The sequence below is a fragment of the Camelus ferus genome, chromosome 7 (assembly GCF_009834535.1).
Source record: "Camelus ferus isolate YT-003-E chromosome 7, BCGSAC_Cfer_1.0, whole genome shotgun sequence".
NCBI lineage: Eukaryota > Metazoa > Chordata > Mammalia > Artiodactyla > Camelidae > Camelus > Camelus ferus.
Genome location: NC_045702.1, coordinates 63,436,256 through 63,455,015, shown reverse-complemented (window position 1 = coordinate 63,455,015; position 18,760 = coordinate 63,436,256). Strand labels below are relative to the sequence as shown.

Below are 18,760 nucleotides of genomic sequence, written 5' to 3'. Positions count from 1 at the left end.
GTGGGGGAAGAAGAGCACTGCAACTTGCATCTTCTGTCTTTTTAAAACCTAAATTAATTTCTTAGGGACTGTTTAGCCAGCAGCATAATATAAGTGAAGCTTTCTTATAAATAGTGGGCACAAGATGTGATGTGGCTAGTAAGCAAGATATCTAATAGAATGCTTGCCCAAACTCTTATGAAGTTAACCGTCACATATAACAAGTAGTTATAATCAGTTCAGGTGCTCTAGTTTCCCTTTTCATTTACTGTTGATCCTTATGAATTTGGGATACAGAGGGAATCGTCTATGCCCTAAGTGCACTGTATTGTATTATTAATACCAGGACAGCAGCTGAGTCCCACTAGACAGTCTTTGTGGTCTGTGGATACTCTAAGAAGTGTCTGAGCATAAAAGGAGGCTGTTTGAGTTGAAGTGGGCTGATGGTCTGCGATGACATTTAAATGCATGGAGGACAGTGTCTAAATAACAATGTCAAGAAGGGAAGGCAAAAAGAAGCTCGAAACTATTGCCATTGTCCCACAAATGCTCATCACTCGTGAGACAGTCCTCTCATGCGAGCTTTGTCTGGGTAGAAATGGGGAGTGGGATCAGGGAGGGATAGACACTGGGGCCCTGGGACAAAAGCCAGGGATTCAGTCCTGAGACACGTTAAAATTCTAGACAGATAGCAAATGTAATGAAAACCGCAACCCAAATATATTTCAAGTCTAACAAAGTTAAACATTTTAGCTAAATTATTACAAGTATATTTAACAAAATGTTTGCAAGACTCTGATATGCTTCAATGAATAAAGCTTTTAAGAACATCAAATTGGTTGTGCAAATGAATAATTTAGCGTGGCTCTTTTGGAATTTAGGATAGCTGTTTCATCTACCAATACACTCACACACACACACACACACACACTGTCTGTACACTCACACAGCTAGATAGAATAATTTTTCAGCAGTCCTAGAGTTGTTAGGATAACATCATAGATTAATCAAAGGATAACTTTTCCACCTAATGAAATAGGGCACAAGATCTAGAACAAAAATAATACAAAAGTTAGAGAAGTAGGTGGAAATTTATCTCATAAAAAATATTACCAGGTATATACCAAGCGTGGAATCAAATATTGTGCTGTTAACTTCTGTACTTGAGATTTTTTTTTCCCTTTAAATTATCACCATTCTTTTAATGTAGTTTGCATTATGTGTAGTGCCCTTGGATTTTTAATTGCTCTGGATTATCATTTCCAATGCAATTAGTAAAATGCTCTCAATTACATATAATAATTACTGTAAATGGGGCTATTGGCCTAATTACTATAAATGGAGAAAGATGTGTGATTATCATGTGCAATTAAATCATGTACAGTATTTATTTTACACTATTATATAAATGTTGTAATGATAATACATAATTATATCGTATCATTCCTTGGTCAACAAATCTCCATCATATTAAGATACCTAGAATTGAGATCCGTTGCCAAAGATCCATGTAGGAGATCTTTTTTCCCAAAGTAATTGGGTTATTCTGTGGACTGGGGACCCACCAAATGAACTGACTGTGCATAGGCAAGAACAATCTGGAAGGAAAAGAAAATTATTTTACCTCCATTAAAATGAACACTGCCCAGGTTATCCTGTGTTGTCCGTGTTAAATCCTCCCTGAGCCCAATGCCGCTCTTCACCATACCTATTAGGTTTTAATGTAAATGTGTAAAAATCAACACCCCCTAAATGGTGGCAACATTTTAAATATGTCTGGGAAAAAAAAAGTCCTTTCTTCACTGTGGCAAACACTGATAATCATCCCTAGTTTACAAACGCACACTTAACAAGCTTATAGCACATAATTAATTCTGCAAAAGATGCTGTTTGACAGAGTGGGATCATGAGAATTGCATATTGATAGTGGCAGGAGAAATAAATCTATTTTCTCTACGTAAGGTAGGGTGTTCTTGTGTTCTTTAGAAACTGGCACATCTCAGAGGTGTTGCTCTCAAAATGATCTCAGGATGGAAAGAAATCAGTAATTACAGAGCCAGGCATTCAGTTGTGTCCTAATTTTCCCACCAGTTTTTCAGTGTTTCAGCTGCCTCAGAGACTTAAAGTATTCTCATTAGGTAGCTGCAGAGGCAGCCGCTTGCCTACTCCCTCATTCTCTAACTCGCATTTCTTTCTTTCTTTCTTTCTTTTTTTTTTTCCATCCTTGCCTTGGGAGTGACTGTGAAGATCATTTGCTGGAATGATTGGCAGGTTAGAGGATTCGATCAGATGAGTTCCTCTTAGTGCAGGTCAAAAAGGCTAGTTAGCAGGAGCTGTCGAAAAATGCCAGCAGCATTCGAAATGGGAAATGTCATGACTTCGAGGCAGGGGGTGCCACCTGGAACAGAAAGCCCCCAGCTCATTAGCAAGTTACAGGATGCGGGCTTAACTGGAGGGAGCAGAGAAGGAAAGATAATACCCAATAGGGAAAATGATTGTGAAGTGGAATTGATTTCATGTATAATTTGTTTATCACTAGAGGGGACAAATGCTGTCCTTCTGACATGAGCAGAGGAGTGTGGACTGTGAATGAAGCAACTTAGCATAATCTCCAGGTTGAGCTTTGGATTTAAAGAATGCAAACTTCTTTATTCTTAACTGTGGAAATGCTCAGGTCATGTTACATTAATTAAAGCTGACATGCTCTCAAATGTTTTATCTGGGCAGTTGTGGCAATTCGACAGAAACGGATAGAGATGGGCAACTTTAGAAAATAAGAGGGATTTTTTTCTTTTCCCTCTGCTGTGTGGAAGACTTGCTCTGTTGCATACTGAATTATAACAGGCTTGGTGTTTAAATTCAGTGGTTAGCTAGGATGCACAAATCAAGCCGGGGTTCCTGATTCTCATGCAGTCTCATTTATAGAGGAGAGCTTTTGCCCTTTGGGAGATTTAGATCTAATCCATGTTAAAATATATCTGTAAATTTTAGAATATGACTCCATCATATTTTGGTCCAATGTTAAAATTTAAATTTTTTTTAAAGGGGCAGCTCGCCCAGTTCATTACTGCCTGGTTGTCAGTTCATCTTGAATTTGATATTTTACCATAAAGTCAACAACTTACAGTAGCCATAGACAAACAAAACTAAACTAAATGGGTGCCCTTACAGGAAACAAATCTGCAGTTTGTAAAAAGAGAATGTAGTGGCAAAACAGAAAATAATACTGCCTAGCATGTGCTCAAACTAAACTCCAAATTAAAAGGCTCCAGTATTTTTACAGTGTATAAAATGGGCTTTAGTGTAAAGCCTTTTCCTACATAAATTCCATCCAAAAATGTATTTTCTTTTGATAGGAAACTTTTATGATATCATTTATCTTTTACATGGAGATCTTCATCCTATGTTGTCACAAATGCCCCAGCTGCAAGTCTTTCTGGCTGAAAACTAAAGGCTGTTTACTTAGCATCCAGATTTTGGTTAAAACATATATTTTCAAAATGTTTTTGTCTTGAGTTTTTCTTTTCTCTTTAATATGGAGACATTTTATGAGACAGTTATGAAATAGCCAATGCTTGTTTTCTCAAGCAGCCTCAGACTGCTGTCTTAAGTGAAGAAGAACCCTAAAACCTCCTAGTCGAAACGCTGGTGGAAACTTCATTCTGTTCTGTATTCAGCATAAAAAGCTTAGCATTAAGCTACTGAATATAGCTGTCAAGATAGAGTGCATTACTTTTGTCAAGTCTAAAAATTTAAACATCAGTGTGAATCCACTCATCCCCTCATTTAGGAGTTTTATTGTGTGGTCCAGGAGCTGGCCTTTAAAAAACATTTTTATGAAATACTATTTGAAATGACTCATCTAAAGTTAAGATTTTTTTTTCTTCCACAGTAATTGAATTGGTTAATAACTGACATATTTATTAGAAAAATGAATAAATCAAATGTCTTGAGAGAAAATACTTTCAAAAAAATTTTTTAATGAGAGAATTGAGTTGACACAACATTGTAAACTGATTATACTTGAATTATATATATATATTTATATATATATATATATATATAAATATATATATATATATATAAATCAGAAGCTTGAAATAAGATGCCCTTACCTCTCAAGATGAGCCAGTCAAAGGCATCTAGCCATGCAGAGCTGGAGGTGAATGGCAGCCTTTATTCATGCCCGGTCTCATTTCTCACCTTTTCCTCCATGTCCTGCCCTCACTTTGGCCTTCCAAAGCCAGCTCTGCATTCACCGACTTGGTAGACTCTCCACTATTTGCATTCTTCTTAATTAATCTCCTCTCCATTAACTAAAATAATACCTGATTCCTACTGACGTTATATTTATCATTCCCTTTGCTGAATCCTTCCACAACTCTGTGGATAGACTGACCTTGTGGTTGAAAGTTTCACCTTCAGGTTTGAGGATTCCCCTTAGATAAGGTCCCTAGTTCGAAAGAAAAGAAATGGCATCCTTATAATTATCCTCTTTATCATCGGTTCCCAACTGGTCCAGATACCTTGGAGATCCCCAGAGGCTCCATGGGGCTCAGAACTGTTCTCATAATAATATCAAGTTAGTCTTTGCCTTTTTGCACTGTGTTGACGTTTGCACTCAACTCAGTGGTGCTAAAGCAACTGAAGTAAAACCAACTGCTGGCTCCTTAGGATGAATCAAGGCAGTGGCACCAAATTGTATTCCTATGCACTGTTTTCTCTACTGGCACAGAATGGTTATCATTTTTAAAACCCAGATTCACTTACTAATGTTCTTGATTAAGCAGTAAAAGTTATTAATTTTATAATAAAATAATTATCTTTTTCATATTTGATGTGGCTAAATAGGAAGTTTGCATAAACTGTCTCCACTGTATACCTAATTGCTCAGGTTGTCTCCAGGAAGAGTTGTAATGCAGGTATTTGAGTTGCAAGGAGAACTGTCTGTTTTTATCCTGAAACATGGTTTTTACTTGAAAGGATGACTGACCAATGGAGAAACTATGCTTATTTAAACTTGGGTATTTGGCAGGCATTTTCTCAAAAATGAACAAAAAATGAGCCTGTCACCCAAGGAAAGCAACTGATAGCATTTGCTGCCTAAGATAAAATTAAAGCTTTCAGAAGAAAATCAGAATTTGGAAAAACTGTAGAAAACTTTGTTTGCTTCTTGAGAACTTCCCAAACACTTTTCAAGTGAGATGGGTGGCGATGTAAGCAAATGTGGTTTTTTGATATTGTAGAGTGAAATGTGTCAACATTTGAAAGATCTCCCTAACTCACTGAATCAATATTTTCCAAATGACCAATGCATGAATTTAGGAGATCACTGCATAGATAAATCAATAGATTCTAAAGGGCAAAATAAACCGATAGATTTTAGAGTAACAGAATACAAAGAATTCACTGGTACAGTTTCAGATTTCCCAGTGCAACTAATCTTTAAGAAACTAGCACTTGTTGAGTTTTGTTGTAATATAAAAGAATATATACCCACAATTATCTGAAAAGGCTATGAAAATACTTCTTTCTTTCCTAAGTACATATCATATCTGTGAGAAAACGTATTTTCTGTGGTTGCTTCAACCATTAACAACATATCATAGAACAGATTGAATGCAGAAGCAGATGTGAGAACTCAGCTGTCTATTATTCAGCCAGATATTTTAAAGTTTTGCATAACTATAAAAGCTTGTCACCCCTTTTGCTAATTTTGTTTGGAAAATACAGTCATTTTATCAAAATGAAGTTTTTACGTTAATATGCAATAGGGTTATATATAATGAATTAATAAATATTTTAAATTATCAATTTAAATTTCAGGTATGGTAAACACCAATTGCTGTAATCTGTATAAACAAAAGCTCTTTGGGGGATCTTTATAGTTTTCAAGACTATAAAGGGTTCCATCCTTAAGACCAAGAGGTGTGAGAGCTGCTCCTCTGTATCAGTGGTGCTCTGGGTTAATTCTAATATGCTAATTAATGCGGATAACAATTTTTCCTCAAATAAATTACTCTTCCGTAACATATTTTTTTTTGCTATATAAAGTTATTATAGTTCTACCTATCTAATTGAATATCTCTGTTTTTCTGAGGTACAGTGGATAGAACCTCTATTATATTCATACAGATGCCATCTGAAAATTAGTGTCATTTACTATGTCCTTGATGACTAGTAGACCAATTCTTCAAATATATACGTTTCCTATATATTAGTTTGTGGGGCTGTAACTTTCCCTTTTTTCCATGCAGTAGATTTGACCTTGCATGGAGAGACACTCATCATACAGTACTAAGCCATCAGGCCATTTTACGTAGCTTGTTTTATCAATATGGTGCTCTGATCAGACTCAGCCTAAACTGAACTTCTTTCAGGAGAATGGACTTAGGTCTTTCCCTGCCCACTGCTATGAGGTAGTTCATGGAAATCTGAGTGAATTCTGAGGTTCAGAATTGATAGTAACTATTCAGCATGAGTAGCAGACAGATTAGTGTTGTATTTTTTTTAAACTCTTTTATTTTGAAATAGTTTCAGATTTACAGAAGGGTTGTTAAGCCAGTGTGGAGAGCTATACCTTTCACCCAACTTCTAAAATTAATAACCTTAGTAATCATGGTACACTTATCAACTTAGGAAATTAACGTAGATTCACACTATTACTTAAGCTACAACTTTATTTATACTTCACCTCTTTTCACATTCATGTCCTTCTTGTGTGCCAGGAGTCCATCCCGGGTACCACATGGCATTTAGTCATTCTGTCTCCTTAGTCTCTTCTGGTCTGTAATAGTTTCTCAGTCTTCCCTTGTTTTTCATGACCTTGATGCTTTTGAAAATTACTGTTCAGGTATTTTGTAGAATGTCCCTCTACAAAAGATGTTTTCTCACGGTTACACTGGGGTTATGAGTTCTGGGGAAGATTACCACCACGATGAAGTACTCTTCTCTTCACTTCATGCCAGGAAGTATGTGATACCCACGTGGCTTATCACTTGTCATGTTCACCTTGATCGCTGAGGTTAGGCGGGTGAGGTTTTAAAGTCACCATGATATCCTGAAAGTAAAATCAGAGAAGCAGGAAGCCTGGGACAAGTTCTCAATCAAATGGAATGAATTCAAGATGAGTTACTGATCTAAGAACAGGGCTGCCTGATGTGAGAATCAGAGAAGAGAGAAAAATTAGTCTCAAGGCTCAGGCTGAAAATGGGTGGAAATGGAGGAGAGGAGTCCCTGACAGAGAGGACCGTGTCTGAGTTTAGAATCCTGAGGTGTTCCAGCCTCTGACTCAGGATCAGTGAAAGAATTTAGCAAGATGTCCAGCAGAGTGTGAAATACTTTTTGTGGACATGAGTAAATGTGTGGCTGTTTTACACATGTCGGGAGCAAAGCTGGAGTTTCAGCCCCTCTGTATTGAAGTCCCCTGTCATTTGTCTGTCTTCCTCACTAGAATCTAAATCCCAGAATACAGGAATTTGTTCACAGGTTTGTCTTCATTTCATGGCTTTGTCTCCATCTCCTAGTATGGCACATAATTTGTGCCCATCAAATATTTTTAAACTGTTGACCAAATTAGTGAATGTCCACCTAACTCACCATATTGTAATCTTCTATTCTTCCAACAAGTATTTTTTGAGTAGCCATTATATTGATACTGTTTTAGGTTGTAGCAAATAAGACAGTTTCCAGCTTGGAGACAATCACAGTTTAGAGACACATTTCAATTTCAGTATGATAAAAGCTACAGTAGATGTTTTTCATAAAGCTATGTGGGAGGGCAAATAAGGTAAAAATTAATTCTGCCAGAGGGTCTTGAGAAACTTTCACAAAAGAAGAGATTTTGAGGAAGAGGTGGAATTGGAGAAACACTCTGAGCAAAGCCATGTCCCAGAGGTGCAGCATCCTAGGGAGTGGTCTGATAAAGCCAAAGGACACGGGGATGGGGGAGTGAGAAGAGGTGAGATTGAAAAGTGATTTGAAGTTGAATTGTGAAGGATCTGGAATGATATGCTAAAGAGTCTGGATTTTAATGTGATTGGCCATGGAGAAATACATATGATTTCCTGGTCAGACACAGGAGAGTCAAAATGTCTTAAAGCTGGAAGGTCCTTTAGGGATCATATATCAACCTTAAAAGAAGATGTGGTATTTTTCCTTTTCTTTGAGCTTCTTATTATGGTAAATCATGTCTTGAAAATAAGTAAAGAAATGCATAAATTTCCATTCACACTTACGTCGAATATAATATTAGAATATTATAAATTGTACCAACACTTACCCTTCTCTTTAGCCGAAAACCTCTTCATCCCCCAGCCCTGAAATCCTATAAATCTATTATGGGTATAGCTCCTTTAGTATACATTTTTCAACATGTGCATACATGTGTTTCTTGAAAGGCTATGTTTAACTCATTATTTTAGTTGAAAGAATATGCCTTCTTTGCTTGCATTGTCTTTTTGTAAGATGAGTAAGGATCCCCTTAATTCTAGAGATGTAGAATTCTGTATACTAAGAAATACTGACAACATTTAGGAAAGATGCATAAACTAAAAAGTGAGCTGATTTTTCAGGGATAAAAATCTAAGACAGTTTTTGAAGTTGAGAGAAATGTTTAAGAATTTAGTAATTTTTGAAACTGAAACAAATGTTTAAGAATCTAGTATTTTCATGGTCTAACTGGTAGTGTGCTCAGCACTCTGTAGGTGTGCAAAAGCGTTTTCATGAATAAATTCATCCTCTGAGTTTTATGAACTTTAAGCTCTTGTAAGAGTTACCTCTAGTTTTCATGTCCACTTTTGCCTAAATACAAATAAGCTCTCAATTATTAAAGATCTTAAAGTGAGTCTAACCAGCTTCTTAAAACCACGTCATATTTTAATAACTCAGTAACTTTTTAATGATGGTGACAGTGACAAAGGAAAAATATTAAAACAGTTAGCATTAGACAGATTAAACATAAGTTATTTAGAATAGACCACTTAAATATATTTTTTATGTGGTGGGAAAAAGGATTTTTATTTAGCATGATAAAAAGAGATTTTATTTGGGCAAAATGTGTATAGTTTCTTTTTTTATTGAAGTATAGTCAGTTTATAATATTGTGTCAGTTTCTGGCATATAGCATAATAGTTCAGTCATTTAAATATTTTTAAAAGGAGTTATTAAGTAAAGTTACAGTTTACCAAATTAGATAGAATATTATGCAGTCTTAAAAATGAAAGTCATAAAGGCAAATAACGTGGAGAAATAAATACATGTGATAGTGTGAAAAAGTAGACTAATCCTGCTGTGTATATAAAACTTACGTGTGAGGGGAAATGACAGAGGACATAACATTAAACTGGAAATCCCTGGTGCAGCAGAGAAGACGTCTCCTGATCGTGGCAGAACCGATCCACCTGCAAGAGCACAAGGCACTCTTCGGTGGCCCGCTGCCCGCTGGCGGGGGCTTGCGACGTTTGCGAGAGGTCAGAAATTCAGATACTTGACCATAGCTCTCTCGTCTGCAACTTGAGGATAAAAGAGAGAGGCTGGCGAGACAGAATCATTACCTTTTATTTGTACCTTTTATTTGCAATGCAGGGTGAAAAATAAATTTTGAGACAAAATATATGTGTTAAAAAATGAATTTGTAGGATTTCTATGTCGTGTGGGGGGTGCACAACATATTTCAGACCTGAAACCAGCTTATTATGTGGTCATTTTACATAAATAATATTCAAATATACAGTTATATTTATATATATTTATATATTTGTGTCAACAAAGACAATTTGTTTCATTTTTATTTCTCTTTCAGTTTCTTTGTGACTTCCCATGTGATACTTCCCCATTCAGTCAGCTTTGCTTTCTGAACTGTTTTCGTGTAGTTTCCAATTTCCACCTTCATTCCATCTCTTCACTTGAAATGCTACCAGGGAGGAGTAGAAAAAAGAAAAGTGTGTGTGTGTGTGTGTGTGTGTGCGTGATGGAGGTGTAGTGGTGTGAGGTGAAAAAGAGGCAGAGGAAGGAAGACTGCTGAGGGGAAAAAAAAAGATTTAAAGGAGAAGGAGAAAGAATGCTTCACTTGTGGGCTTTTAGCACAATTAACCATTCCTTAGGAAATATGCAGGGAATCGTTAATTATGACAACATGAGCCCCTTTTAGAGGCAGTGGCAGGCCAGGGAGCTGACTGTCAGAGCAGTGAAAGATGTTGAATTGGAAGGCTGGGCCCGGTGGCAGGCATAGATGGTCTGCCGGGTGAGCCAGACAGAGAAAAGTTTGCTGGCAAGAGCAGCCTCCTGTGACAAGGGAGCCACGTAGAGCATTTGCATACTTTTCCTGCAAAGGGGGTTTAAGCCAAAGAAAGAAAGAGATTTCAGTGTTGTCACGCAGGCTTTGTTCGGGGTAAAGAGCAGAAGGAAATCTGCTGACGGGGCCTTTCTCAAAGCCTTGGTCTCAGCCTTGAGGTTGTTCTCGTCGAGGTAGGTTCTTGAGGGTTGTTTGCACACTATTGTGTGTTTGAAGATCTTCTCAACTCAGAGGGCTCCAAGTATCCCCTTTTGCTGGCACAAAAGAAAGAAATTTGTGTGGTAAAAGTGACTCGTGTTGCAAACTGAACCCAAGCACCCTTTGTTCTTACACAAAATACTCTGAAAGTTCCAAGGATGTCTTTTTGAGCCACACTGAGTGAGTCACACCATCAGAGCATTTGCAGGCTAGTAAATGAGGCAAAACCGACGAAGACTTGTGTCTTTCTTTGCCAGCGCAACAAAGTCCTTTATGTAATTCCCAGCAAAGATGACTCCAAAAAATATATATATGGCAGATAAAGTAATTTTTTGGTTACCACACATCATTTGTGCCCTGTTTTTCTACAAAACGTTCTGAGGTTGAAGTGCTTTAAGTCTAAAGTTGAGGCAAGTTATTTAGACAACCAAGCGGAACAAGTTTTCTCACCACCCCATCAACCTTATCATTCTCTCTGGCAATATGAGTTCATGCTTGTGGTCTGTGTCTAAATTTCAAAACGATGCCTTCTTTCCTAAACCAAGATGAACTAGGTAGTATGCAGTGATCTACTCTTCACCAGAAGTTTTCCTTCTAGTCTACATGTCTACAGTGGGAAGTGTGTACCTGCTTATATAATAAATCATCACAGGACTCATGGGTCAGAAATCAGGACTTGTTTCAACTTCACTAGTTGGTTTGTGCCTAAGTGCCCATAATCCTTATAGTTCGGAGAAGTATGTACTAAAGAAAACACAGAATCTCAGTTATAAAAAATAGCAGTATATTTGTTTATAAGGATAATGTGGGCATTTGTGAATGCCTTTTAAATTTATGATCTTCCTATGTGGAGCTTAATGCTCCAAAAATATGGTCTTACTGCTTTATATGTATAATTTAAAACATACAAACTAAGCATTGCTTGCAGCTGATCATGCAGGGTATACAGTAAAACTGGACCTTTGAAGTTAGAAAAACCTATATGTATTTACACATAACAAATTTAGCTTGAGATTTTTTTTTTTTAATTAAGGATACTGCTTTATGAACTTTTTTATTATTGTTGATCCTTTTGCTGGATTTTTGGTTCATTTAGAGACCTCCACCGGAGACCCTATACAAATTCAAAATAAAAATGAGTAGTGAAAAATCTGTTTATCTAAGGGTCTAAAAGACGAGGAAATGTCCATCTGACTTTCAAAATAAAGGTAAAACCTGTGACGTGTAAAAAGAAAGAGAAAGCTTACTTCGAAATGAGCATGAGCCAGCTTCTAAGAGAAATGTTGCACCTTCTTCATTGGTGATTAGGAAAACCTTTATCAGGATAATCATATCTGGGGGTTTCCAGTGAGCATGGATCACAGGTGAGGCCGGAAGCTAAGGTGTTGGCAATAGCCAGATGAGAGCTTTCTGAAGTTATAAACTGAATGAATAAAATGGTGCTTGCTACTTTCCTAAATACGTTATTTTTTTGTTACGGTTGAGATGCTGGTCTGTGATCTGAGTAAACTCTGCTTTGCTGGAGGTGGTGCGTTTCTTTCTCCTGCTTTGCATTTTCCCCTGTGAGAAGCATGTCTGAACTGGGGAGACCTGAATATACCTCTTTGTTGCGGAGCTTGTCAAGCACAGCCCTCTGTTCTCTTTCCCACCAGGAAGGTCAGGCCGCTGGGGGCCAGTCTGTTCTCTGAAACGAACCCTACTGTCTGTCCCTGGTGTCTGACAGATTGAAACAGTTGTCTGTGTTACTGCACTTTCAATGCTTCTTAAATGCCTCGTTTTCCGAGAAAAAGGTACTGTATGTAGGCTATGTTGAAAAGGTAAACTTTTTTGAAAAGGCTGGACTTTGGATGTTAATGTTTATCCAAAAGGAAAATTTAATTAACTTTCTAAGAACATGTTTATAGATCCAGGAAGTTAACTGCATGCACTGTGTAGGCCGGCATGCACGTGCGTGCGCGCACACACACGCTCTCACACCAAGATAAGCCTTCACTTGTGAGTTCTACTTCTAAAGACTTATATTGTGGGGTGTTTTTTTTTTTAATTGGAGTAATAAAATTATGAAGTATGGAACTGTTTCAGTAGTGGAATTGTAGAAGTAAGAGTCCTTTGTTCACTGAGATTTCAGTTTTCATGTATTTTGATTAGAGGTATGTATAAAGCCTGAAGAAATTTGTACTGTGCTGAGCCTCAATTCAATACTCTCCAGATAATTGAGCTAATTAAATCTTTACCAACATTAACACAACTCCAGCATTCCTTGGACAGTGGATAATTATTGCATGAACATGGCAAGCTGAAACTAAATAGATGAAAATAGAGTTCTGTGGAATGGGTATTGAGTTTATTTTTTATTCATCTTTTGATAAGGTTTAATTAAAACTGCCTCTCTCCATTGTGGTGAGAATGAATGTGCCTGTTTTCTTAGGGAAAAGCAAATTACTCACTTCAGCCATGGTTCAATAATCAAAGCCTTTGCAAAGTTTTGGGTCATAGTGTAGCTGTGGGGATGTAATTGCTGCAATTCTGTATGAAGGCTTTATCTTTTTTTATTACTTTCTCTTATTTATTTTTGTAGAAGGAAACTTATAAAAGCCCATTTTGTGATTTGGTGTGGAAGTACCTATGTTTGAAGCCCTGTTACAGGTTTGCCTTGGCTAGATTATTTTTTAAGGTGTATTTCTTGCAACCTCTTCCTAAAATGAAAAGTAAAAGGGGACACATATTTAAATAGATGGCGTTGGAGATTATCTTTTAAGTTAGTGAAGAAAGTTCAGTAGAGCCTTTAAATCCTGTGGCTGCCACTGGATTGACATAGTGAGCTGACAATCGTTAAGGGTGGAAAAGTAGTAGACATTGAAATTTTTTCCACAGATACATATATTTGCATCCTCTCTCACTTTATTTAAATTCACCAGAAATATTTTCTGTACTGTTCTTTTAAAGGGGTAGTTTTTTCCCCCTTATATTGGTGATAATTTGGTAGCATGAATAGATTTTATGTATATTAATGACAACTTATTTTCAAAATTTTTATCATGACTGTGCTGGATTTCTTTTCCTTTTCTTCTTCTTCTTTTTAATCAAATGGTAGATTACCAGGATACAGGATGTTTTGGGGACCAAGGACAAACATAAAACAGGGCCTTGGGCATAAACCAGAAGCAGAGACTCAAATACAGACAAACTCTTTCCTTCTCCATCTTTTAGTTGCCTTGAGTCTGACTTTCCCAGCTTCTCTGGTCCATGCAGTGGAAACCAAGTTGACTTGTCTCATGATTTGTCATCAGAAAAAAGACAAGGCATCGCTGTTGGTCAGCGTCCCCCATTCCCTGCAAAGGTAATCTGCCCTTCCCAGATCAAGTGAATCAGTCCGACACCCAGATTTTAGTGCCTCCATTTACCACTTCTTACTGGACTCTCTTCAGTTCCTTAGCGGGAGGAACCGCAGACGTGTGTAGAAATTTCTTCATCTTTAGACTCATTTTGAGGAGTAAGTCCTTGGATGCAGTGTTTTTCAACGCCTCGCATGGGTGGTGATACCAGTCTAGTGGACTGGAAATAGTGTTTCTTAAATGGGATAGACTAGGTGAGAAAGAGAAATATCGGAGATGATCAAATGCTCATGTGAACTAAGAATAAAGGTTATTTCCTGAAAGTTTTGTTTCAGTGACGCGTGTGTTTGTGTGCAAGTGCACTAACGCTGAGTCACTTAATAGAATGAGTTTTGACAGTGAGTTGTGCCCACAACAAGTTTGAAAGCCAGTGACTGCTTCTCAGACCCCCTTCAGGGTTTCTCTTGGGAGGCGGAGGGAGGGAGGGAAACACTGGGCAGGGCTCCAAGCGCATCACTCTCCATCAAAGTGGCTCCACTGTAATCTGCTTTATACTTTATGTTTCCACCTAAGATAGCTTTTAAACAAAGGATGCAGTGGCCAGAAGTTTGAATAAATGATTTCCCAGGTCCCTTCTTGGGATTTTTAGAGCTAAGTACAGTAGCTGTCCGGACCAGATCAGGCATTATTTTGGTTTTCTGTACGAGGGAGGGCTTGGGAAATCATCCAGCCCTCAGCTGTTTGGGGGATTTTTTTTTTTCTGTCTTTCTGAAATTGAAATGCAGTTTCCCTACTTAATCCCATAGAAAACTTTGAGACTTGGCATATAACCAGGACAATACTCAATCTGAATGGACTTTAAGCAGCCTTACAATCAAAAAGGGGGGAAGCAGCAAGCCCTTCTGCCTGTGCTTCTCCCTGTCCGGCTCTTTAGAGGGGATGAGAGGCAGACGTGAGCAGCGGTGACACGAGTGAGAGCCATGTGGCAGCCTCCTCACGTGGTCCCTGGAGAATTGAGCATCCTGGGGAGAGAGAGTCTCTTTAATAGAATTAAATAGTAAGAGAACAAGACTAAGTAAGAAAACAAGCTGACTTTCTTAAAAATGTTTTATAGGACTTCCTTTGGGAAGTTGAAATGGGTTTAGCAGCTGCTTTTATTCCGCCTTTGACACTGTTGAGGGGACCTCTGTGACACAGACTTTCCTGAAAGGTGGGATCTAATGTTGAGCTCTGTTGTTTAGTGATGAGTTCTGTTTTGCCTGTTTGCACACATACACGAGTGTGACCTGATGTTGGTGAACATTTTATTAGCCATTCACTGCATTGCACACATCAGTCCTGTTAGCAGGGGATTCACTCAGTATAAGCAGCTGTCTTTAACTCAAGGAACCTGTGCAGGGTAGGGATGACGGTCTCTGGCTTGGACCAGCCGCTTGTGTCTTGAGACTGCACTGTGCTATCTGCCATTTCCTGGGCTAGGTCTTAACCTTTCTAAGCGTCAGTTTTTCCATCTGTAAATCAGAACTAAGAATAATGCCTATCTTAGCTTGTTGTGAAGATTAAATGGGTTGATAAATGTAAAGTATTTAGCACAGTGGCTTGCTTGGTTCATAACAAATGCTCAGTAAACTGTTACGAATCCCCAATTCCATAAAGTTTATGATAAACGAAAGACACATTTACTTGAACTCTTTTATTATCATTATTTTTGTCTTTCCATTTCCTTTACCTAAAATGAGGAAAAACTAGAAATCCTTACAATGCAACACAGGTCTTGGTCCAAATCATACATAATCATGACAGAAGGAAGGGCAAATTGGGGCTTGGTTTGGCATGAGTTTTAAAGAGAATGAAGAAAAGGAATTGGTGGAAATTGAGAAGAGACATTCAAGAGATTTTTTTTTTTTAAGTCAGCAAAAAAAAAGCACAAAAGTAGACCTGGACGTGTTGTAAAAAGCATAGAAGCAGCAGCAGTTTTTAAGGAAGATTAGTGAAGTTTCATGGCCCCAGTAGGCGTTGCTGAACACCATTCCAAAGAAATCATTAATGTGATGTAGTTACGTGGTTGGAGCGGGAGGACATAGACCAGAGAAGAATTAAAATTGCCTCCCACATAGTGAGACTAGCAAATAGGCCGGATGCGCCTTCACTGGTGGCCTGGGAGAACTCTGAAGGGGTAAGCAGTGGGTGAGGACAATTAGGCCAAGTCTGGGGATGCAAAGTAGAAATGCCCTTTCATTTGGGTTGGCGTATCAATAGAGAGTGAGGAATCCAAGGAAGAACTGAAGATTTGGGCACCTCCGGCCTGAGAGCACTCTGCGGAGATCAGTGTAAAGGTTCAAAGGCTGGATCACTGTTCCTGAGCTATTGTGGGTAAAGACCCGCACCCACAGCAGAGAGAGAAGGGTCAGAAGGAAGACACAGCAAGTTGGAGGTGTCCCCCCGGTACCGTCTTCATGATGCCGAGCCAGAGCTTTCCAGGCTGCAGCTGTGCGGTCTGTCTCTGACTTTCCAGAGCACTGGTGGAGGCTGTCACCGGGGAGCCTTCAACGGATACTACCCGTACACACTGTATTTGCCTCAAACAGTGGTTCTAAATTTTTAAGATAAGAGCCAGTGTTTAAAACTATGCATATCTTATATAAAAATCCCTATTTCTCTGAAAAAAAAAAAAAAAAAAGAGAGAGAGGAAGACTGAGCCATTCCAGGCATTCTCTAACCACAGTGATGGGCCAGAGTTGAGTAGCCACTGCCTTTTTGGAAAAGGCCATGCTGTGAAGTTTGCCACGGTCCCCACCACTCACTGACTGTCCTCCTGCCACTGAGGCTGAGAAGCAGCTGCCGCTCCCCTTTACCTTTTGTCTGTTGTTTATCTTCTGGTGGGGGGAAGAGAAAAGTGAGCTATTTCTTGTAACTGTGTCCCTGTCTTTAAATAACAAATATAAAAATAGCCCAAAGGAGCCTTTCCTTGGGAGAGGAATTGGCAAGAACGGATTTCTTTATGTAAATGACGTAGCCCACTTCACTCACTCGTTACTTCCTCGCCCTTATTAGGCCTTAGAATCTTTTCTAATTGTTCAGCAGTGAATCAGGTTTACTATGATACACGTTTCTGTTTGCATATAGTTGCTGGGGAACCAGGAGCAACCTGAAAGGGTATAACGAGTTTCCAGGGAAGGAAGATACTCAAGGAAACAAATGGCCTAGATGAGCAAGAGCCAGAAGGCAGCTGGCAAACATTTATTAAACGCCAACAAAGCCCATAGATGGATTTGTGAGAGGTATCAGGACGAGGTGGCACTCATCTGCTTCGGCTTCCCAAAGAAAAATACCATGACTGGGTGGTTTAAATAACCGGAATTTATTTCTTACTGTTCTGGAAGCTGGGAAATCCAAGATCGAGGAGCTGGCAGATGTGGCTCCGGGTGAGAGCTTCCCAGCCGACAGCCACTTTCTCAGTGTATTTTCATAAGGGAGAGAGGGGGGGGAGAGCTTTCGTCTCTCTCTCTCTTATGAGAACTCCAGTCTGATCATGGGGCCCCACCCTCATGAATTCATCCAAACCTAATTACCTCCCAAAGGCCCCAACTCCAAATACCATCACGCTGGGGGTGAGGGCTTCAGCGGATGACTTTTGATGGGACACAAACATTCAGTCCATACCAGTGGTCCCTACTGTCAAGCAGTATACAGTGCAGTAGGCCACATAAGATACAGATGATTAGTTCAAGGTAAGATGTGGAAAGTGCTATTGTACAAGTATAAATAAGATGCAATGAGAACAGCAGGGACAGACCTCACTGAGTCAGGGAGAAGACAGCCTCTGAGCTGAAGTCTGAAGACCAGGTGGGATATTTACAGTCAGGGATGGGCTTCCAGAGCCAGGAATCAAAAGGCACAGAAAGGTCGCAGAGTCCAGGGCATGTTTGAAGCCAGACAAGAAATGTAAGGGCCTCAACAGGACGGGAGGGTGTGGGAGCAGGCACACATGGTGCCTGGGAGAAGGCAGGAGAGAAGAACCTAACGAAGGGCCGTTCTCTGCAACGTCTGAACAAGCACAGGGTGCTCTCTTCCTGAACCTTTTCTCGTTGCCTTTTATTTCTAGAAAAGTCTGCTTTGCCATGAATCACCTTCATCCAATTTATAATAATCATCATGACAGCATCTCACTTACTGAGCACTTACTGTGTGCCAGGCGGCGTGTCCAGCGCTTCACACACGCTCGTATTCAGTGCTCACAGCAGACCTCGAAGCGTTCTCATCCCCATTCTGCCGACCACTGTCATCCCGTTGCATTGGCCTTACTCTGAATTCTGAGGAGCCTGCTTTATTTTAGATGTTTCAGTCACAGCCAGTCTTAGCCTATGCAATTATTTAGTTGCTAATGTCTAGAGAAACTTTGACTACCTCTGGAGATAAAATTAGAGCTGCGAGAACTACAGTGCCCCCTAAAACCCCGTCCAAATTGAGTTAATTAATCCGTAACTCGAACACCCTGAAGGCCCTATTTAAATACAATTTCACTGTTCGTGAGAAGCTCCAGGAACCCTGATTAAAACTGAATGCAGTCAGAAATAAAAAGTGTAAAGCTGTCCTTAATCTAAAATTCTCGGCATGAAACTGCGGCATAAGTTTCATATTGTTTTAGTTGGCTCTTAAAATTCATATCACAGTTCTTAATAAAATGATAATGTTCTGTGTAAACTTGATGAACACACAACTGATCTGAAAATATCTGATTTCTACATAAGCACTTGTATTTTTTTAAAACATATACTTAAGAAGCAATCATGATGGGCCATAGTCAAATAGTATTGTTGTTTTGTAAATAATTCTTTCAGAATGAAAAATGCTGTGGAATTCAACTGCAGTCTCTGACCAGTTTTCGTAGATTCAGGCAGCTTCCCCTTATTTATGTCAGCAGAAAGGAAAGCAATGCAGAGAATCCAGATCA

The 18,760-nt window shown here is 38.9% G+C and overlaps 1 protein-coding gene across 7 annotated transcripts in view; it reads left to right on the top strand.

Annotated features, from left to right (window-relative positions):
* The window catches only part of CDK14 (cyclin dependent kinase 14), a 556,073-nt gene that overhangs the window by 487,064 nt on the left and 50,249 nt on the right, over positions 1-18,760 (top strand). The window contains exon 14 of one of the 7 annotated variants that reach the window (XM_032484026.1): positions 9,342-9,652. The exons of the other annotated variants lie outside the window; for them this stretch is intronic. The gene's annotated coding sequence lies outside the window, so the exon portion shown is untranslated. Of the gene's footprint in view, positions 1-9,341; positions 9,653-18,760 lie in introns of those variants that run through there. 7 annotated transcript variants of the gene reach the window in all.